This window comes from Camarhynchus parvulus, chromosome 9, assembly GCF_901933205.1.
Source record: "Camarhynchus parvulus chromosome 9, STF_HiC, whole genome shotgun sequence".
NCBI lineage: Eukaryota > Metazoa > Chordata > Aves > Passeriformes > Thraupidae > Camarhynchus > Camarhynchus parvulus.
The window spans coordinates 22,372,408-22,393,402 of record NC_044579.1 but is presented as its reverse complement, the minus strand read 5'-3'; positions in this window follow the sequence as shown (position 1 = coordinate 22,393,402).

Sequence of the window (20,995 nt, the reverse complement as noted above, 5' to 3'; positions counted from 1 at the left end):
TGGGCAGGTAAAATGTTTTAATTTACATATGGTGTTCTTACAGCATTTTAAAATGTTTCTTGCTCTCCATGCAGGAGCCTCCAGGAAAAGGAGAGGAGGGAAGAGAGGGAGGATGGATAGCTAGCAGGTGGAAGGGAGGCTTCTGCTATTGCAGAAGGGGAAAGGAGGAGAATGGATGCTTAAACAGTGGTTAAAAGAAGCAGAGACATTGCTGAGGGAATAACCTCCAGAGTTTTGGGGTTTTTTTCTTGGTTACACTGATGACTACTCAGTTTCTTTATTCACATGTCCAAAATATTCCTGTTTCTGTTCTATTTGGTGATTTTACACTCTCCAGCACTGCCTCTGGGGGATGTGCTGCCTCAGGTTAGTTGACAAGAGCCCTCCTTTGCCTCTTGCAAAATAGGATTTCTTGTTACCCTGACAAAAAACAGCCCCTGGCTGTTCTGCTGCCCCAGGTGACAGCCTGCTCTTCCTGAATGGAAAAGCTGATCCTGAGTCTACTGTCTCAGAGGAGGTGGTGCTGAGATCTTGTCAGAGGTTTTGTTTTGTTTCTCTGGCTCACAAACTCACACAGAGCTACTTTAATGCTTTAATAACCGCTTTCTTGCCACTGTCTAGAGGACAAGGAAAACCAAAGCAAATCTGCTTTAACACTCTAATGCCAAAGCTTTTCCACATTAATCTTTGGGTCATGTAGGTTTCCTTTTTGCCTTTCTGAGGATCCATGTGTGGGTCCTTGTAATGCTGAACTTCTTTGTTTTCCTAGAGCAGAAAGAGGGACCTGGTCCTTGCATAGTTAAATGTGTATGCAGTGGTGACTGTATGTTTCTGGGGATTTTGCAAAAGTGGACAGATTTTAGGAGTGTCCCAGGCCTTGCAGTTTTTAATACTTTGTGATGCAGTACTTCAGTGGCACTTAAAGTAGGAATGTAAATAAACTTACACAGAGATAAAATAAAATTAGGGGCTTTCTACAGTTGGAAGTGTTCATGGCTGATTTGGGCCCAGCTCCCCTCTCTGCTGAAGGTGTAAACCAAGGCACATTCATACATAAATTCCAAAGAATATATTGTGGACTTAATAGTAAAGCAGTTCAGGTTTTGTTGCGTTTCGGGCCATTTGTCCGGTGGGGGAAGAACTTACGCACTCAATATGAGTGATCAATAAGCTTTCCCCTTATTGTCTACAGCATCAGACTTTTATACAGTAATTAATAAGCTAATGCATATTCTGTAACTTAAGCCCCACATTGGTTATTCTGTACATGTCAGTCCTGCCCCTGTGTTTACATTCTTTCAGAATTAAGCTTTCTCTTTCTCAGGCTGTTTTAGCAGGGTATCTCTGCTTCAAGGCTACAGGCCTTGTTACTTTCAGACTAGCTGAGCTCGTTATGTTCTCAGCTTCAGATGCCTGGACCAGGTCTGTGACTCTGGTCACACATAATATTTCTCAACAAGGTTTTACTATAGCAATTATTTAATAAACTTCAGAAAAGGGGGTGTAGCCAATGAAATATTCACTAATTGAGTAGTATTTAACAGAGCATTGCTATGTATCTCTCAAAGCAATCAGAGGTTCAAGTGGGGAAAGTTGCTCTAGCAAGGCCCTGTCTGCTTTAATTGATCTGGGAAGTAAGTGGCTTGGAAAAGAAACCATGCATGTTCAGATTTTGCAAGCATCTCTAAGCCTAAAATAAGTCTCTATTTATTGGTCAGACCACACTTTAGCACAAGCAGGACCTTTTGTATGTGCTACTGTTTGTTAAGGCTTAGGAATTCTTTGTCCAATGTGAATTTACTCATTTCTCTCTTTTGGTGATGCTCTTCTCATAAGCTTTTTTACTCCTGAGTGCTTTCATGTCCCTTCCCTACTCTGACCCACTGCTATTCCTACTTCACAGAAGGTTTGTCCCCAGAGATGGAGGGCATGCAGTACCTCAGGCAGGATTCTTGTGAGCTTTGCACAAGGAGCTGCAGAACTGAGATGCTTTTAAATCAACATCCAGCCAACAACACAAGGGAAAAGTTGAATACCTATCCCCTAGGAGCTGGGAATGGATATGGGGTAGCAGTGCTTTGCAAATGCTTAATGAACTAGATCTTATTTATTTATTTACTTTGTCCTTCCCCCACTAATATATTCTGTCAGATTGGAATCCAGATGTTTGTGCAATGAATGAGTAATAGTGATAAATAATAGACATTTAATTCAAGTACCTTTAACATACTCTGGTTATTACTGGATTCCATTTAAAAGTTCCTTATTGACTTAAACCAAATGTTATACTCAGTTGTGCTGTAAATGGAAAAGAAATTCCACATGGCCTAATCTAGTTAATTCAGGCTGGATACCTTTTCCTCAAATGAAAATGTGGTAATCACTCATCAGTTTTCTGGCACAGGCAGTGACAACACATATAAATCATACAGCCTCTGTGAGATGGTAAATAACTTTCCTGTAGAGCCATTTCTGTGGGATTGGATTATTAGTGTCAGACATTGTTTTCTGAACAAGAGTTCACAGCCAAATTGCTGAATGCTCAGATGTTTTGCATTCTACAGCAGCCCCCATCAGCACTGGTTTCTACTCATCAAATGTTCTTTTCTTTGCTTCATATCAAATATTTTGATGCTAAGTGAGAATTTATAAACAGAACCAAATTAGCCACAAATTCATGTCGGCTTTTACATTTTACTGGGTTAGTGAGTGATCATTCCTTTTGCGTTACTGGAAATGCTAAAGCCATGCTGCTGCTGGAGTCCATTAATGGAGGTTTTGCTCCCTGGCTGGAGAACCTGGGGCTTGGAAAATTGCTGCTGGGAGAGGTGTGCAACCTTCTGGCCTCAGGGATCTGCTGCTTGTTAGGTTTTTGCTCTAGTGCCAAGTTGTGCAAAGAATTAAGGGTGTGTGATGTTCTGTTTTGAGGGCACTCGGGCCTTCTGAAGCAGCTAAAATGGCCAACATTCGGCTGGTTTGGAGGTGAAAATGGAGATGGGTCCTGTTGGAGGAGAAACCTTCTGATAGGAGCAGCCTAGCTGATGTTATCAAGAGACCCTTCATCACAACTGGTCTGCAGAGCTTTTCTTGTGTTTATTCTGAATTCTGTTGTTTTCTCTCCCCTGGCAAAGCTTGTTAAAGTGCAAAACTGAAGTCCTGCCCCTCATGGGCACGGCCTCATCTCCAGTTGTTCACGTTGCCCTTGGAGAAAGGCACCCTTTGGAAACTGTGTTTAACCTCAGGCCATACCCAGGCTTTTCTTGGCAGTGTCTCAGTAATTTGGGGTCATTTTGCTGTCTGTGTATCCCTGTCCTGGTGAGTGGTGTGGCTGTGCCATGTCACAGGCAGCAAAAGGCCTGAGCATGGTGCCCTCTCCAGGAAGGGACAAACCCAGGATTAACAGGGCAGCACACTGAGACAGGACAAGCCTCAGGGGACAAAACCTCTGGCTGAGCTGAGCTTTGTGGTGTGGGTTTCTTTGGGGACAGCAGTGTCCTCCAGCAGGGCTAGCCTGCCAACCAAGCTCTGGAGATGTGTGCATGCTGTCTGGATTTTTATATCTACATTTAAAAACTTTCCCAAGAAAATCAAACCATACACCCACAGGGACAGTGTGGGGTGGAACAATTACAGCAATAAATAAAGATTTCTGCTGGCATGCCAACCCAACAGGCTTTACTGTCTCCTCACCAAGTGATCTGCCGTTTGTTAGCAATTGCTTGTTAGGGCTTTTCTGCTCTAGGCCTGTTCTTGCTGTGTTGTGTATATGTTATTCATCCTGACAAGAGAAAAGAGCTCAATTGATAGAGGCACTAGCAATTCACAGTGCCTGTTACATCTGTGACAGGACTAGAATTACAAACCACATCAGCATATTTCTTTTGTTTGGTTGGTTTCTCTCTGTTTGGGAATTACATTAGCTGTCTCACATTTTTGGTTGTGGCTTATTTTTTCCCTGGTTTCCCATGGCTTCTTTGTGAAAACCATTTGTTTCATCATCCTTCCTCATTCTTTGTAAAGGTGGCCTGCAGGTCTGGGCTGGCCAAAGCCCACAGGAGCTGGCAATGAAAGGATGTGAGGCAGTTGTCTCCTTGGGTAGGAAGGTGGTGTGTTCCTTCCAGCCTCTAGCACTCTTTTCTTAGGTAGTTCAGAACAGCCTCTAGTGCATTAAAAGCACTTAGGTGTATTTCTCATCTTCCAAAATCTGTTTTTGACTTGTCTGTGGTGTGTTCCCCTCAAGCCTTCTTCTCCTACTGATGTTCTATTTCTTTTTTACCAGCACAGACACCTCATGGGAATAATTTTGCCTGTAAGGTGTCTAGTGCTTTCTGCACTTCCATATATTCACTTCCACACTTTCAGTAATTAAGGCACAGTTTTCTGTGACTGAAATGATGCTGAAATGTCTTGAAAACTGGAATGTGAATGTTGGAGAGGGTGAGCATAAGAGGATAAAGACAGATGAGCTGGTAGTCACCAAACTGTGTCACAATTTTTAAGGGTAGGGTGAGAGCCCAGAGCTCTTGTGCTGGCAGAAATGATGCTCCAGGATAAAATAAATGGAAATATCACTTTGATTAACTGCCCATCTGTCCTCTCCCTTACTCTGTCTTGAGCTCTCTGCCACCTTGATAACCACAGGCATGTCTGACTCATCAGGCAGCTTCCATTTAATTGTTAAGCATGAGCCAAATTATTCTTCCTGTCATATTTAAGGCCCTTCATATTGTTAAGTGGTAATGTGGAGTAAAAAAGAATTGCATAGAAATGTCCTTAAAACACTGACCTAGGAGGTCAGTGTGATTTTTTTGCTTGTGTTAGAACTCTGTTGTTTCCCCTCACTGCAGAGCTTCACTGTTAAATAAAATTTAAAAAAATAAATAAGCAAATTTTTAAAAAAACAAAAAACCACAAAAATGCTTTCCTTGTCTGGAGTTTTGATACATAATAAATGCCGCAGGTTTTCATTCATTGTGTTATCTTCAAGTGTTGTAGCATTTGTATCCTGGTTCATTAAATGTGCCCTGGTTGTGTCATAAAACCATAGAACACAGTGAGCCCTGCCTCAGGGCTGTGGAACACAGATCCTGAGGAAGGAGAATTGGTTTTGCCTCCCCCCCTGGGCTCTGGCATCATCCGTTATTTTAATGGGAAGGTAGGATAGGAGCTTCTCACTGTCAGCATTGTAAGGACCTGAAGCCTTGTCTCGTTAGGAGTAAATAAAAGCTGCCTCTTCTCAGATTTTACATTTAGTCCCTCCAAAAGGTGAATGTTACTAATTTCAAAATATTTTCCTTAAAGTATTTGTGAAACTGGTCTATTTGGGGCATGTAAAAACGCAGAATTCCTCCTTAATATTATTGTCATCCTGTTTAAATGCTTGGTTACCCTATCATGCTTTCCTTTTCTACAGAGCAGGCAATGAGCCATGATTTTGAGGGGACAATGGTTTGATGACACTGATGGGACTCTCAAACTCCATTAGGGTGCATGAATCACAAGTTAATTGGTCATTTTTCCTAATATAGTGAAGTTCTATCTTTAATCCTACAATTTCTTGTCAGATTTATTATTATCTCCTGATGGACTGTTCTGCCTCTTCCCTCAAAACTTTTCATTTTATGAGGTGAAGTTTTTATAGGTGTACAAAATACTAGTGTCTTTTCTTTGAGTAAAAACTTTCCAAGGGTATCCTTTATTCCACACAAGTAAAGATTTGAAACTACAACTTCAGGAGATTCAAGAATTTCCTACTACATAGGCAATTAGACCCAGAAAATTATGAGGTCTGATTGGCACTCTAGATAGAGGATATTAGGGTCTCTTCTCCAGCCACAGAGCTACCCCAAAAATACATTTGGGAGTTTCTACTTGGAAAAACTCCTCCGTGCTAAGGGTACGTGCACAGGTTGGGCACTCTGTGCTGTCAGGTCACAGGAGAATCTGGGGGAGGATGGTGTGGACTTCCCTTGGATGTTGCTGGGGAAGCTGAGCTGAAGTATTGGAAGTCAAATGTGATATGACCTTTCTCTACAAGGTCTTTTAAGTCTAAATTATGCAATTAAGAAGTGACACCTAAATTATTTTCACTTTTAACACAATAACCAATCTCTTATGTCCCACAATGTGAACTTTTTTATCCAATTACACAAAATCACCCAAACCCACGGAGAAGAAGGTGAAGAAGAAGGACCAGCCTCCACCCTACAACCTCCATCTTGGCTTTATATATATTATTATATTCTAAAACCCTAAACTCTAGGTTTTCCACCATGTGGTATTACACACTTCTACTCAAACTCCACACCCACAATCCCAGTTCTATCATTCCATTTTGGAAGCCTTCTCCATGGTCTCAGGTCAATGCAGCGTTCTCTTGGGGGTCAGTACCTGGCAGCACAGAAAGTTTAAAATTCTCAGCATCCAGGGTTCCAAAAAGCAGATGCACTGCTTAGGTAGATCCAGGGTTCTGTCTGTGAGGCTGTTCACTGCTTGCTCTGGTAGGATTGGAGGGGGATTTTAATTTTATGGATGAAGTGTTTTCTAAAAGGTGGCATGTCTGAGGGAACTGGAAATCAACTTTGTGTAGCAGCTGCTCTCCACAAAGAAACCTTCCTTCCAAGTCTGCAAACACCTCATCTCCCTGTCCTGTGTGCAGTTCAGATACACTGACCCACCAAAACAGCAAAACATTTTCTTGGTTTGCATCTCCACACCCCTTAACACTGCTAAGGCAAGCTAGGCTTGAGGAATGAGCACAAGTATGGTGTAAAAAGTTAATGTTGCCTCTCACTTTGCTGCCAGCAATAATTTGGTAGGAGGTTTTCTCATCTGGGGGGAGGAGGGGGTTGATGGTTTGGTTTGGGGTTTTTTTTTTAGATCCTTAGGTAGCAGAGCATTTCCTACACCCTAAGGATGGCAAGCTTTTATAACACTGATGAAGAATGTGAGTACTTAAATTTTTTATTTTTACATAATTTTGAAATCCTGAAATTGAAGGTAACAGATACAGCATAGTTGGAGGACTACCCCAAATCCAGCTATCTGTTTTATAAACATTAATTGATGGGATTTTAGTTAAGTTGGTAGAAGGAAACTTGTGGACCAGCTCTTTAAAAAGTGCATTTGGGTTGCTTTCCTGCAAGGCAGGAGGAGACCTGAGTGACTTCAGGGAAGGTGAATGTTGTTAGCTGGGCAGGGGGTGGGATGTGAGAGGGAGCAGTTTGAGGGAAATAAGCTGGAATAACATGCAAAACAGGAGCAGGAGTTGAGGAAAGGGAGGAAGGAGAAGGTGGGAGCCTGAGGAAGCTGTGGGCTGCAGCTCTCCCTATGGATGTGGCTATGAGAGGGGAGTCTGGCTGTGGGAGAGCTGGAGAAGAGAAGTGTTTCATAGATATTACTATATTCTAAAACCCCAAACTCTAAGTTTTCTACCATGTGATATTACACACTTCAAATTACACACCCATCATTTCAGTGCTATCAATCAATTTTGGAAGTCTTCTCCATGGCCTCAGGTTAAATGCAGTGCTCTCCTGGCGGTCAGAGTGTCAGCACACAAAGTCTAAAATTCTCCACATCCAGAACTCCAAAAGAGAGGCTCTATAAATCAAACTGAGAAACTGGGACAGCTCCAGCAGCAAGAGTTTTAATTGTAAAACTGCAGAAAAATAGAAATTTTTTTTCCATGTTTTTGTTGCAGAATTTGAGCCCATGTGCAGGTATGGGCTGTTTTCAGCTGTCATGTTCATTCCTGGCTGCTGACAGAAGGTTTGGGGAGCCAGACCTGGGTTGTTTTTGAATTGCAAATTGAGCGATTGGCCATGAAGCTGCTCTGTTTGCAGCTACCACCATGTAACCACAGTACTCAACAGCACATTATCCTGCTGCAAGCTACCTGCTTGGTCTGAGTTTATCTCAGCACAGCTTCTTGCAAATGAATCCTTCCCCACTCCTTTCAAAGCTCATGTTTTGTTGCCTTTCAGTTAAAATTACCTGCTCCTTTTAATTACCCCCTGCTCTACTGTTTGAGACTTGGCACAGCATGCAGTATTGAAGGAATTTCCAGTCCAGATTGACTCTCCTGGAAAAAATTCACACAGAAATCGGGGAAATAAGTGAATTTTCTGAAAAGCAGAGTGAGCCTCTCTTGTGGAAGAGAAAGGAAGTCAGGGTTTAAGTAAGGATTAGACAGTTCCTGCTTTCAGAAGTGACAGCTGAGTAGGAACTACTCCTTCCATACACAGCGATGAGCAAGTGCTCGTGTGCTCTGTGGAATATTTAATTATGGCTCATTGCCTGCCCTGCAGATCAGGTAAGCCATCATGTGGAATGCATTTGAGAGCATTTCCACCAGCTTCATGTGAGGCTCGTTCTGCTGAAGTTTCACAGTTGTAATTCAGGGCTTCTCCCTGGAAGGCCCAAGGAAGTGTTTGTGCCTGCCACTTGTTGCAGACTTGAAGACACAGAGGCTTGTGTTGAGTCCTCAAAGCATTCTGCTCAGCTGCAATGCTTAAAAAGGAAAAGAGAGATGAGAAATTACTCATGCTTCTCTGTTCAGAAGTGTGCTGGTGAGAAGGAAAGTGATCTGCTCTGGTTGGAACTCCAAGGAGTAATCTCCTTTCCATGTCAGGGAATTTCCCACAGGAGCAGTTTGTAGACTGCTGCTCTGAGAGAGCATTGTGGTAAACTCTGTGTTTTCTGAGGCCAGTGAGACATAATGCACTTTGCTGCAGGACTTTGAATTTTTTTTCATTTTTTCAGGAAACACGTTTGTGTTGTTGTGGAATACCACTGCCAACTTTTATCTTGTGCTCTGCTCAAAAAAAGGAAAAAAAATCAGCCAGGAATGAGAATTGAAATGAAAACACTTTTTTGGTTGTAATGAGTATTTCTTGCTTGTGAATTCTGAAGGGGCTTGAACAGGTGTAAGAACCTTTCCCAGAGTGACATCTCATGGCTCCAAACGCAAGAGTCCTGACAGGACTGCCAGAGGGAATCACACCCAGTTAGCTGCTGGATGTGTGCATGCATGGCTGCCTCCCTGCCCTTCAGCCCCAGAGGCAGCAAAACAGCTCTGCTCTGAGAAAAGAGGCATGATGAAGAAGGAAAAGAGTGTTTAAAAGTAGCTGGAGTAAGTGACCTGTCTGGAGCCTGTCTGCCCATCCATGAGCTGCTGTGACACCGCTCCTGTGATGTCTTTTAGGGACTACTTAAAAACAGAGGCCAGACAAAACTGAGGGAATAAAAAGCAGTTATATTTATTGAAGGGCTTTCAGGTGCATTTTGGGCAGATGAAGCCCCCCAGGGGCTACACCCAAAAATGGACCATGGCTCATGGGTTTTCACACTTTTATAAGTTTGGTCCATTTGCATATTGGGGGTTAATCTGACAATTACAGCTTCAGGTAATGAAGCCATGTACCCCAAGTTTGCTCCCCCAACTCACTTTTGTTTCCATCTCTGGGGCCAGAGGCCGTGAGGTGTCCTTGATTGCCAGGCCTGGAGAGGAATTGTTGTGTCTGCCCAAAATGGGAAAGCAGCAGCTCACACTGTGTGTGGAGTTTAGAGTTATACACAAAGGAACTGCAGGATTACAAATACATGAAAAATATAAAAGTTAAAATTATAAGGCATCAGCTGAAGTACTCAGGTGCACAGAGCCATGGGAACCTGGCCCACCAGGGAGGGATGAGAGAGCAGTCAGAACTGAGGAGGAGATCCCAAATCCATCTCTATATTGAGGCTGTCTGAATAACTTGGTCAGTGTGGTGTGATGCTTATGTATAGAGCAGAGCACAAAGCCTGAGTGAGGTGTTTGGGTTTCATGGTCTGCATAGGAAGATACAGCTCAGCTTTGGGTCAGTTCCATAAAGGGGCCTCAGATCCTGTGCACAGGGTACTGCAGGATTAGGCGGTGTTTTCTACACTTCACTTGGAAAAGTTTCTGTCTCTGCATGCCACGTGAGCATTGTCAGGTCTCACAGACCAAGGTTTAGGAAGGTTTTTTTCTCCTCATCCATTGTGTCATCCTGACTTCCGCTCTCCTCCCCAGTCTGAGACAAGCATTTATGTTCCCTAGAATTCAGGGTCCTGACCCAAAAGCTGTTTAAATCAGGAATGGTTTCACTCTGTGCAAAACCTGCCTCTCTGTAGCTCTGGATAGAACAGGGCAGGTCACAGACATTCCTTCCTGGGCTGGCAAGAGCAGCTTTTTGAGCACCACCCAAGGCAGGGGATGAAGATCTCCAGGATGTTCCATATTCCAGGCTGCGTTTGAAAACTTGTCTCTTACATTCACTTTTTCTGCCACTGGAGCCAAACCCCATATTGAGATTGTAGCAATTGCAAGATATTTGCCCATCTTTGATGGGTGGGAAGAGGCTGGAATTAGCAAATATCACTCTTAGCTGGAGTCTGGGGTTTTCTCTGGCGTCCACAATGCCCTGACTTCCCTCAGTAGCCTGGCCAGACATGTGGCTTTGGACTTCCTTCACCATATTAAGAGGTAATAGAGGTGTTACAGTGTTACAGAGACAAGCCAGAACTGCCGCCAGTTTTCAGGGAATTTACTGTGCATCTTTTTTTCTCTACTGATTTTGGATATGAATACAATAAAAGCCACTGTATTGTATTTGCTGGGAAATGCCCTGACAAAGGCAGGAATGACGAATCTGACTCCATGTTCTCAGAAGGCTAATTTATTAATTTACAATACCATATTATATTAAAAAATGCTACATTATACTAAAGAGTACAGAAAGGATACTTACAGAATGGTAAAAAGATAATGAAAACTTGTGACTCTTTCCAGAGTCCTGACACAGCTTGGCCCTTGTTATAAATGAATTATGATCCGTAGCCAATTAAAAAAATTGACAACAATTTATTAGACAAAATGACAAAAATATAAATTTCAAAAATCTTACCACAGCCAAGTCAGCTAACAGTCCCGGGAGCAGAAGCTGGGTGCTTTGGGATCAGGCTGGCGCTAGGTCAGCTTTCCCACAAAGACACACCATGTGCTCGCTGGGGTCAGCTTATATACATTTTATTTAGCCCAGGGCGAGGATGACCACATATTTCTTTGTGTGTCTTTACATGCAAAGTTGGGTTTATACATGTGTACAACTATACAAAGGCAGGAGTCCGAACTCAGACGACCGTCTGAGCACCCCGGTCCGAGGATGTATTCACATGGAATGGGCAATGTCCATTCTTGCGGGCTGTCTCCAGGTGCGGGGTCCTGTGGATTCCTGTCCAAGTGGTCTATTCCGGGAATGTCCAGATAGCATCTTCCTGCCTGGTATATAGCATCTTCCTGCCTGGTATTCCGGGAAATCTCTGATACCTCCGGGTAGAGCTTTTCCATATGTATTTCTGGCTTTGGAAGCTGCAGGCTCTGCCAGGAAACCTCCAATTCCCTCAGGCAGAGCCATTAAGTGAAGCTGCCAATCTCATCATTGGAATGTGAGACGAGAGTGTCTCCCTGGCTGGTATAAATCTTTACCTAAAGTTAGATTCCTTAATATATCTATTTTTATTATTAAAGCATGAATTAACTACCTACATTTATAAGAGCCCTGATTGGGCAAAGAGTGAAAACAACTCACAGCAGAATTCAATGAAACAATCACCTGTGAGTAAACAATCTCCAAACACATTCCACATGAGCACAATACAGAAGAAGCAAATGAGATAATAATTGTTTACCTTTTCTCTGAGGCCTCTCAGCTTCCCAAGAGAAAAACCCTGGGCAAAGGGATTTTTTCAGAGAATGGGAGTGCCACACCACTGCTTGGCTACTGCCTTTGGTATGGAAACAGTCTAGAGCAGCAGGATTCAATTTTTATTTTTGAAGGCTAATAATTCAGGTTTTTCAAGATCATTGTGTGCCACCAAATGGCATGCTTTAACTGTACAGGGAACAGCCTTGTGTGGAGTAACTCTGTGAATCTTGGAATATGTGGAATTCTTGCCAGACTGGGGTGTCAGAATAACCAGGGTGGGGTGTTGGGATGTCAGCACAGCTGCTGATGTGGTACTGCTGAGTGGCTTTGCTGTGACACAACTCCTTGCAGGGTGAGGTTGTTGCTTTAAATGTGACTGGTTTGGATTGAAAAACATAAAAACAAGATCACTGCTGAAAGTTGCAGGGATCCCAGAGGGGCAATGACTTTATTGAAGACTGGGCTACCCCAGCTGTGCTCACATCAGGCTGCACTTCCTCCTGCTGTCTGCAAAGGGAGGGATTGCAGGAGCTGGTGTCCCCACAGCTCAGGGAGGAGTGCTATCCCTGCAGCTCAGAAAGATGAGCTGGTATCCATGCTGCTCAGAGAGGGGAGCTGGGATCCCTAGACCTCAGGGAGGTTTGCCTGGAGTTTCTTGGCCTGGCCCTGCCCTAACAGAGGGATTCAAGCCTCCAAGGCAGATAGGCTTTGTCTGGAATATTTTATGCGAGCACCTTGCTGTTGGTGGGACTATAAAAAGAACCCCAGGATGGGAAGGTCTCAGGCAGATCAGGGAGGTGTCCTTGGGCCTGCATGGTGAGCTCCAGGCTGCCACAGGTGACCTGGGCTGTATTTGCTGTATTCAATTGAGCACATTCTCCATTTATTGCACACAGACCATGGCTGTGGCCTGCATTAAGGAAGGCTTTACACATAGTGTGTGTATCCAAATCTCAGCAAGCACTGGGGAGTGAAAGTGAGAATTTGTGGTCTCTGGTCAGTGTGAGGGTTGAGCTCTGTGATGAAGTCTCTTCCTGTGCATGGCTTCTACACTAAACAGGCCTCCAATAATACCTGCTGACAGGGGGGTTGATGGTATCTTCACTAGGGGAAAAGAAACTAATTTAGGACAAAAGTGATTTTTCCACTTGTTACCTGATGAGCTGTGAAGTTCTGCTTCAGCTAAGTGGTGTGAAATTATTACCTTGGAGCTGCTGATTAGACTGAGCTCTGGTTTTTGCTACAAGCTCTGTGATAACAGAGATAATGGACACCTGCTCTGGGTCTGCTCTCAGGAGATGCTTGAAAAGCTGATGCCTGGTGATGTAGCACTCAGCTCCTTGCAGATAAGCAAGGGTTATCTCTGTCAAATTTTTTTTTCTGTTGGCCTTTAAGCAGGGTCAGGACCCTGGAGTTCTGTTCAGTTACTTTGCTTTGCTTTTAAACTGTCCAAACAAATATTGTTTCTGGACACTGATGCAGCTGTGTTGTAATTGTTAAGTATGAAGTTTGTTGGCAGTCTCGTGCTTGGTGTTACCATTTCTCACCTCCTTGTTAATTAACTCAGATTTCAGTGACAGCCTGGGAGTCTTTCTGCATTTCCCATCAGAGATTTGATGCAGATCTGGATTTTGATCATACTTTGCTGTACTATATTCAAATGTGTTTAAATAATAGGTGAGGACTGCTAAGTAAATACTTAGAATGTGAATATATTGCATGACACCAAAGGAATACACATAAAGGGAGTTTTTCTAGGCTGCTTATTTTCAGTTTCAATGGAAGTATGAGTTGTTAATGCAGTGACGTGGATCAGGCATCAGAAGGTTCATTTGTATTCTCACTAACAACTACAGGATTGCTTCATTTAATTCCTTGCTTTGATTTTAAAGGTTTGCTTCTTCATTGCACCTAATTTTATGTAATTTTTAGCAACTGTGAAAAATGAGCTTAGTCCCATCTCTGCCTTTCCACTACAGATAGGCTTTTTTGTTTGTTTTTGTTTGTTTGTTGTTTGGTTTGTTTCTTTTTAAATTCATGTGCTCCCACTTTTTTTGCACACAGTGATGATGTGGCATTACAATCAGCATGTTTGGAAAGTTGCACTGGCAGAAACAACCGAATAAAAAAAATAAAAGCTCCAAACATTTATTCTCATCAGAGCAACTTGCTGAACCTATTTGCTTTCCAGGTGTGGAGTTAATGCAATGGGTGAAACAAACAGGGCTGGGACAAGCTCTCCACGGGGCTATACTTGAAGTGGATGCAGCTCAGATTGTACCTGTGTTACTCCATTGTGCAGTTTACTCACAGTGAGATGTTCAGAAGACATTGATTTATATTTTACTACTTTACTAATAACAGTAAAAAGCATTAGTGCAGTGTAGGATTGGTAGTGTTTGGGGTTTTATTTTTGTTTTGTTTTAAAATCCAAATTTTACCCTCTAAAGCCAGAATGGCTCTATTTTGTATTCCTATTATATACTGAGCTTCTCTTTTGTTTCTGGACACATAAGTATGGTCACTTGTTGCTTTAACCTGAATGGCAATGGTGTTTCCCATATTGGTTTTACCTTTAAAAATGCTGAGGAGTCATGAGCTGCTCAGGAGCTCACTCTGTGCTGTTCTGGGCTGGTTCTTTTTCCCCAGGTAACACAAGGAAGCTGCAGGGTGCTGTGTGGGGCAAGGCTCTGAAGGAATTGCCCTTCTTGCATTCCAGAGAACCTCTCCTGCCCCATAAGGCTCCATTTCAAGTGCAGGAGGAGATGCAAGCTGGTGGATTTTATGGCTAGTGTGGGTGTGCATTTTTTTTGACACACAGTTGAAAATGTCCTTGCAAGTTGTGGATCCAAAAGGCTGTTTGAAGGACAAAGGAGGAGTTTTGCATGGAACTGTCCAGCCAAGGTTCTGGTGCCTCAGTTCATGCCTCCTGGCAGCTGTCTGGGCTGAAACTAACAACTGACTAATTCCATGACTGCTTTTTCTCCAAAATTTAGCTCAAAATGTTGTTTGATTGGTTGGAACTAGACTGTGTGTACTGGTCTTAGCCACCATTCAGAAAAAGCCCCAAGTATAATAAATTCAGGATGCTCACAGGGCCATAGTTACAAACAAAATTCAGTTGGTGTGACTGTGGATATATTATTTATTGGTGTGCATTATTAATGGCCTTGTAACACACCAGTGAGAGCAAATCAGAGCCAAAAGGGAATAAAAAAGGACATAAATAGTTGAAATAAATAATGTATCTGCTTTCAGGTCATGAGTCTATCATTTCAGCAGTAGTGGGTTTCTTTGGTTTGTTTTTATGTCTTTGTAGTTCAGTACTGCTTGTTTTTATTTGATCACTTGCCTTCTGCTACTAAATTAGTTAGAGAAGGCTGTGTGCTGCTTTTATAATTAGATGATGAATTAATTCTTTCCCTTCCTTCTGGTTGTGTTTTGTATTTCAATTATCGGAGTAGCCTGGCTACTGATTTCAGTAATTCTTCAATTATTTATCTGTGACACACAAGCTGGCAGCATGCAGAGCCCTTTTTGTGGTTTTGGATGTCTGAACCTCTGAACTCTTGCTGGACAAAGCTTGGGAGACAGCTTGAGGAACCACTCCACTCTTCTTGGTGGGCACACCTGGGTGAGTACAGGTGGGCTAAGGATTCTGTGTCTTGGAAAGATATTTTCAGTTGCAGATTCCTGCAGCATTCCAGGCGTGTGACTCCTTGTCCCCTCCCTCCCCACCCTGGGGACCTGTAGATCCAAACAGAGGGAAGTTTGGGTCTGAGTGTGAATTGGATACCATGACATGTAATATTGTATCTCATCTCTGTACTGGGCTCAAACATGAAGAAAGTAAGAAAAGGAAGTAAACCAAGTATTTCTTCTAAGTCCTGATTTTCTGTGGCTGCTGTAGGGTAGTGACTGGGGGATTTGTTGCCTAAAGCAATTCATTTCTTCCTCCAAGTGTGTGCCATTTCTGGCAGCAGATGAATTTCTCAGGCTGGCTCTGGTGCAGGTGCACATGTCAGTGCTGTGGATATTGCTCTGAGCAGCTGCTGATTTACAGGAGCAGCTTCTCTCCTGTTCTCTGCTGCAGAGATGAAATCTTTACAGATTTGTAAAGAATGTAAATGAATGAGTGAGCAAAGGAGCTGGACAGCATTTAGGTGATTGCAAGGTTGGGTCCCTGTAGTAAGAGCTTTTCAATACCTCATTCCTTCATCAATTTACTGGCTTTTGCTGAAGAGCTTTTAAAATCAACTTCCAGATGTTAAAATATTCAGTTTATGCTTGATGGGGCTGACGGTTGTCAGATCACATTTCTGCTTTTAGAATTCAGTTCTTGCTTTGATCAGCAACACAGAGTGATCAGGTACATTTATTATTCCACGGATATGAGCTGGCAAGAGATTTTTCATGCATCAGCTCTGGTGGAGGGAAAACAGGCAGGGCAGGAACTGTGACAATGAGGAAGAGGATTGCATCTTGCTCCCCAGTGGGTTTGTCCAAAAGAAGTAAGCAGAAAGGCTTGGAAACTCAGGCAAAAGTGTGGAAATTCAGTGCTTCAAAGTGTAGACAGAGCATATCTTCAGCTCTCTGATGGTAACAGGCAATTTTGTGGCTCAATCACTGCGTGCTCTCAGCTGCTCTGCCAACACAGAAGGGAGGGACACACATTCACAACACTCTCTGTATATCCAGTGCTCACCCTTTAAAGAAATCAAATTTATTGGTTGTATCAGTGGAGAATAAAAGTCTGAAAAGTACACATTTGATTTTAAACCTTATGTTAGTTCTTAAGTGTGAATGTTATGCAGGCAGAAGTGTTTCTCTGAGTGGGATGTGAGAAAAGAGCTTCTATTGGAAACACGATTTTCCTGTAAGAAGGTCACTCTGAGTCCTTTCTGCCAGAAGAGGAGGAGGCCGGAAGATGATTCTTGAGCTATGCAGGTGTTTCTAAATTACCTTCTACAAGATTTTTTGAAGAGCTTGTGATAGTTGTGATACAAGGCAGTGGACCACATAAATCTCAACATAGTGCAAAGGTCTCTCTGTTGGCTCATGATTCCTCTAGAATGTTGGTAAAATACCAGTTTATTTTATTATTAATAAACAGTAACAAAACCCCTCAACCAATCACCAAAGCAGCAAAACAAAGAAAAACCCAGCCACAATAGGTCAGGAATTTGATCTGTTTGGCTGTTCCTTTTCCTGGAAGCACTGAGACCTTTTCAAGGTAACTATATTTAAATTTATTTGAAAATACTCATAGCAGCAACTGTAGTGAGTGGTCAGCACTCCACAGAGCTGCTGCTCATTGCTTGTGTTAATGTCAGTGCAGCAGTGGGGCACATTTGTGGCACTTTAATTTTTTTTTCATGAAAGGCCACAGAAGACCACATGGGAAAAAATTCCCACTTTCAAAATTGCTGGAAATTGCAGGAAGGGGTCAACAGGCGCTTGTGGCTTTTCAAAGCAGTGCACGTGCTCCATCTACAGGTCAGAGCATCTCCTGAGATCATTGTGCAGTACACTCAGAATCCTTTTCTTTAGAATCTTAATTAAAGATAAAACCACACTGCTAAAATCTCCCTCAGTGATCCCACCAGTGTGACTCAGAGTAGCCAGCTTCCAACAGAAACTTGTGTCACCTACTACAAAGCCACTTTTTTTTTTTTAAGAAATTGGCTGGTTTATTCAGTCAGAAAGGGGTGTAGTTAGAGAGAACAAAAAAAAAAGCTGTAAATTTGAAGTCAGATTTTGATGTGAGGGAAAATGTTGATGTGATGCTCAGAAAAAATGTTCTACGTGTAAGCTGAGGTGGGCAAATGGATGATGGCCTGCAACACTCACTGTGGGGAGGTTTGAACAGCTTCCCAGCAGCAGGGTGGGAGCGTGAAAACCCAGCTCATTTCATGGGATTTGGATCCATTTGGGAATGAGATTGAGAAAAAGTGATTTGGGTATCAAGGTACTGGACTTGAGGAATCAAGTGAGACCTTTCAAACCAGTAGTCAGGCATAGTGGGACAAACAATCACAAAATTCAGCAGGGCAAAAGCAGCCACTCCTTTATTTTTGAGGCTTTTTTTAATGACCCTAGAGGGATTGGGTGTGAAAACACAGTCATGTGTTCTTACAGAGATATCAACAAAGCAGCAGCAGCAGCAGCAGCATTTCCCAAAAAATCCCACCAGTGTGGCTCCATCCAGAGTCGTGTTCCTGGAGCAGAAGCAGGAGAAAAATCAGTCAGAAGGGCGGCCTGCTGAGGTTCTGCACAGCGCAGGATGCCTCCCCAGCCCAAGGTGACACCAGTGCCAACTCGTCACTCGGGCTGGTTTGACAGTGCCAAGTGGGTCCTGCAATCTGCCATCAGGAACCGGGGCTGGTGAGCTTTGTTTGCCAGGGAAAAGGGCCAGCATTGCTGTTCGAGGGCCTGTGGGCTGGAGTGGCTGGCTGGCTCCTGAAATTCCACACTGCGCAGGATGCCACCCACACCCAGGGCTGGCGTTAGTGTTCAGGGGCCTGTTGTCCTAAGTGGCTGGCCATCTGCTGGGGTTCTGAAATCCAGGTTGCCTCTGCCCCATCCCTCACTTCCCCCACTACCCAGCGGTGACTCCCTGCAGCAGCATCTGGGAGCCCAAACAGGAGCTTTGGGATGACACACAGGCATTGCAGGCTGAGGGGCAAAGATGGGGGGTGGGGGGCTTGACAGGTGGAGAGCTGGCACTGAGGGTTAGGGGTGCAACGACACTGGGTGCTAGGTAGGGTTAGGGTACAGGTGCAACCCTAGCGATGGGACTGCCCCAGAACCCTCCCAGCAGGTGCAGGCAATTGCTCTAATGGTGGGACAGCCATGAACCCTCCCAGCAGGGGCAGGCGATTACCCCAATTAATGGGTAGAGATGGTGTTTGGAGGCCACAGAGTTATAGGTAGGGGTTGAACAGCTTTTTAGGTTGTTTTTTTTTTCGTGTTTTTTTCAGGGATTTTTAAGGATATTTTAGGGGTTTTTTTGCAGGAGTTTTTTAGGAATTCTCTAGGAATGTTTAGGATTCCTTAAGGGCTTTTTCAGGGCTTTTAAAAGAATTATTTGGGGGGTTTTAAAGGCTGTCTTACTACTAATTTGAATTGTTAGAGGTGGTTTTGGGTATTCTTAGGCTTTTTTAGGACTACTTAAAAGTTTTTGGGGCTTTTTGAGGAGTTCTGAGGGTATATGGAAAACTTTTTTAGGACTAGGGTATTTCTAGTGTTTTTGAGGGAATTTTTTAGGCTTTTTTAGGGTCTTATCAGGGCATTATAAGATTTTAGGGGTATTCTCAGAGCTCTTTTAGGACTATTTAGAGATTTTTTAAAGGTTCTTTGGGGATTTTAAGGGGTGTTTAAGGGGCTTTTTAAAATAGGGTATTTTTAGTGTATTCTGAGGCTATTTTTATGTTTTTGTGGAGTGTTTAGGACACTTTGAAAACTAGTGCTTTTTTAGGGAATTGATAGAGTTTTTTTAGGGTCCTTTCAGGGCATGACAGAGGCTGAGGGGCAGATTGAGGGGGCACTGTGGAGGCTTGAAGATGGCAGAGGCTGGGAGCTGAGGGAGGAGCAGGGAGAGGGGACAGTGGGTGACACACAGAGATGCTGAGGGTGGCAGGGGCAGCTGGAGGGTGACACTGAGAAGCTGGGGACTGAGGAGCAGAGAGAGGGATTAATAGTGACACACAGGAGCTGAGGGGCAGCTGAGAGGGGGCTTGAGAGTGACAGAGCCTGAGGGCTGTGGGGCAGAGGGAGGGCCTGAGAGGTAAAGGGAGAGGGCTTTAAGGGCTGGACAGTCCAGTGGAGATCAGGGCTACAGGGTACAGCTAAGGAGACAAGTTAGTGTACATGTGCACCACCCCCCAGCCCAGCCCCCTAAATTCAGGCTAACCAGCCCCCTTAAAAAAAGCCTTTTTCCCACACAGCAGCACAACACAGCAACCCTAACAGCGAGTCCAGACAGGAACCCACTCAATGAGACAAGACAGCAACCCTCATACCATGACAATGACAAAACTCTCAGAGGACAAATCCATGGCAAAAAGGTAGGGAAGATATCTGAGGGTTAGAGAGAAACAGCTGGGGCTGGGAGGCTGAGCAGGATTTTACAGGACTTTCCCACAATTTCTAAGACTATACATGGGGTTCTTGAATGCTTCTTGGGATATTTTTGGCTTTGCATTAGCGTAAGGCAGTCTTTACTACCTAGGGTAAGGGTTAAACCTAGAGTTCCAGCTAGGGCTATGATCTGAAAGCACAAAGCCCAGAGCTCCAGACACACTGCAGCTGGAAAAGGCATCCCAAGCAGGATAAAAAAACTGACTTAACATGGCTCCTACCACAGCTTTTTCCTTGGAACCTGACACAGCCTAAAGCGCTTTATACTGCCTATGGTTAGGGTTCCAGCTAGGCTAAGGGTTTTGAAACCACAAAGGCCAGAGCTCCAGGCACATTGCAGCTGCCAAAGGCATCCCAAAAGCAACGCAAAACTGCCACAACATGGCTTCCACCACAGCTTTTCCCTTGAACCAGACTTAGCCCAAGGCTGCAGTTAGTGCCTGCTGTGAGAGTTAGGGAACCAGCTAGGGTTAGCGTTTTGAAACCACAAAGCCCACAGCTCAAAGCACAGTGCAGCTGAAAAAGGCATCCCAAGAGGAACACAAATCTGCAACAACATCACTTCAAACACAGCTTGGTCCTTGGGTCGAGCCTTAGGCCAAGGCTGCGTTGAATGCATAGGGTAAGTGTTCCAGCTAGGTTTAGGGTTTTCAAACCACAAAGCCCACAGCTCCAGGCACAGTACAGCTGAAAAAGGAAGCCCAAATGCAACACAAAACTGCAACAACGTTGCTTCCATTACAGCTTTTTCCTTGAACCAGACTTAGCCCAAGACTGCGTTTAGAGCCTAGATTAGCATAAGGGGTCCAGTTAGGGTTAAGGTTTTGAAACCACAAAGCCCACAGCTCCAGGCACACTGCAGCTGAAAAAGGCATCCCAAGGGCAACAAGAAACTGCTACAACATGGCTTCAACCACAGCTTTTTCCTTGGAACCAGCCTAAGCCCAAGGCTACTTTTACTGCCTAGGGGGAGAGGGTTAGGCTTCCAGCTAGGGTTAGGGTTTTGACACCACAAAGCCCACAGCTCCAGGCACACGGCAGCTGAAAAAGGCATCCCAAGAGGAACACAATACTGCTACCACATGGCTTCCACCACAGCTTTTTCCTTGGAACCAGCCTTAGCTCAA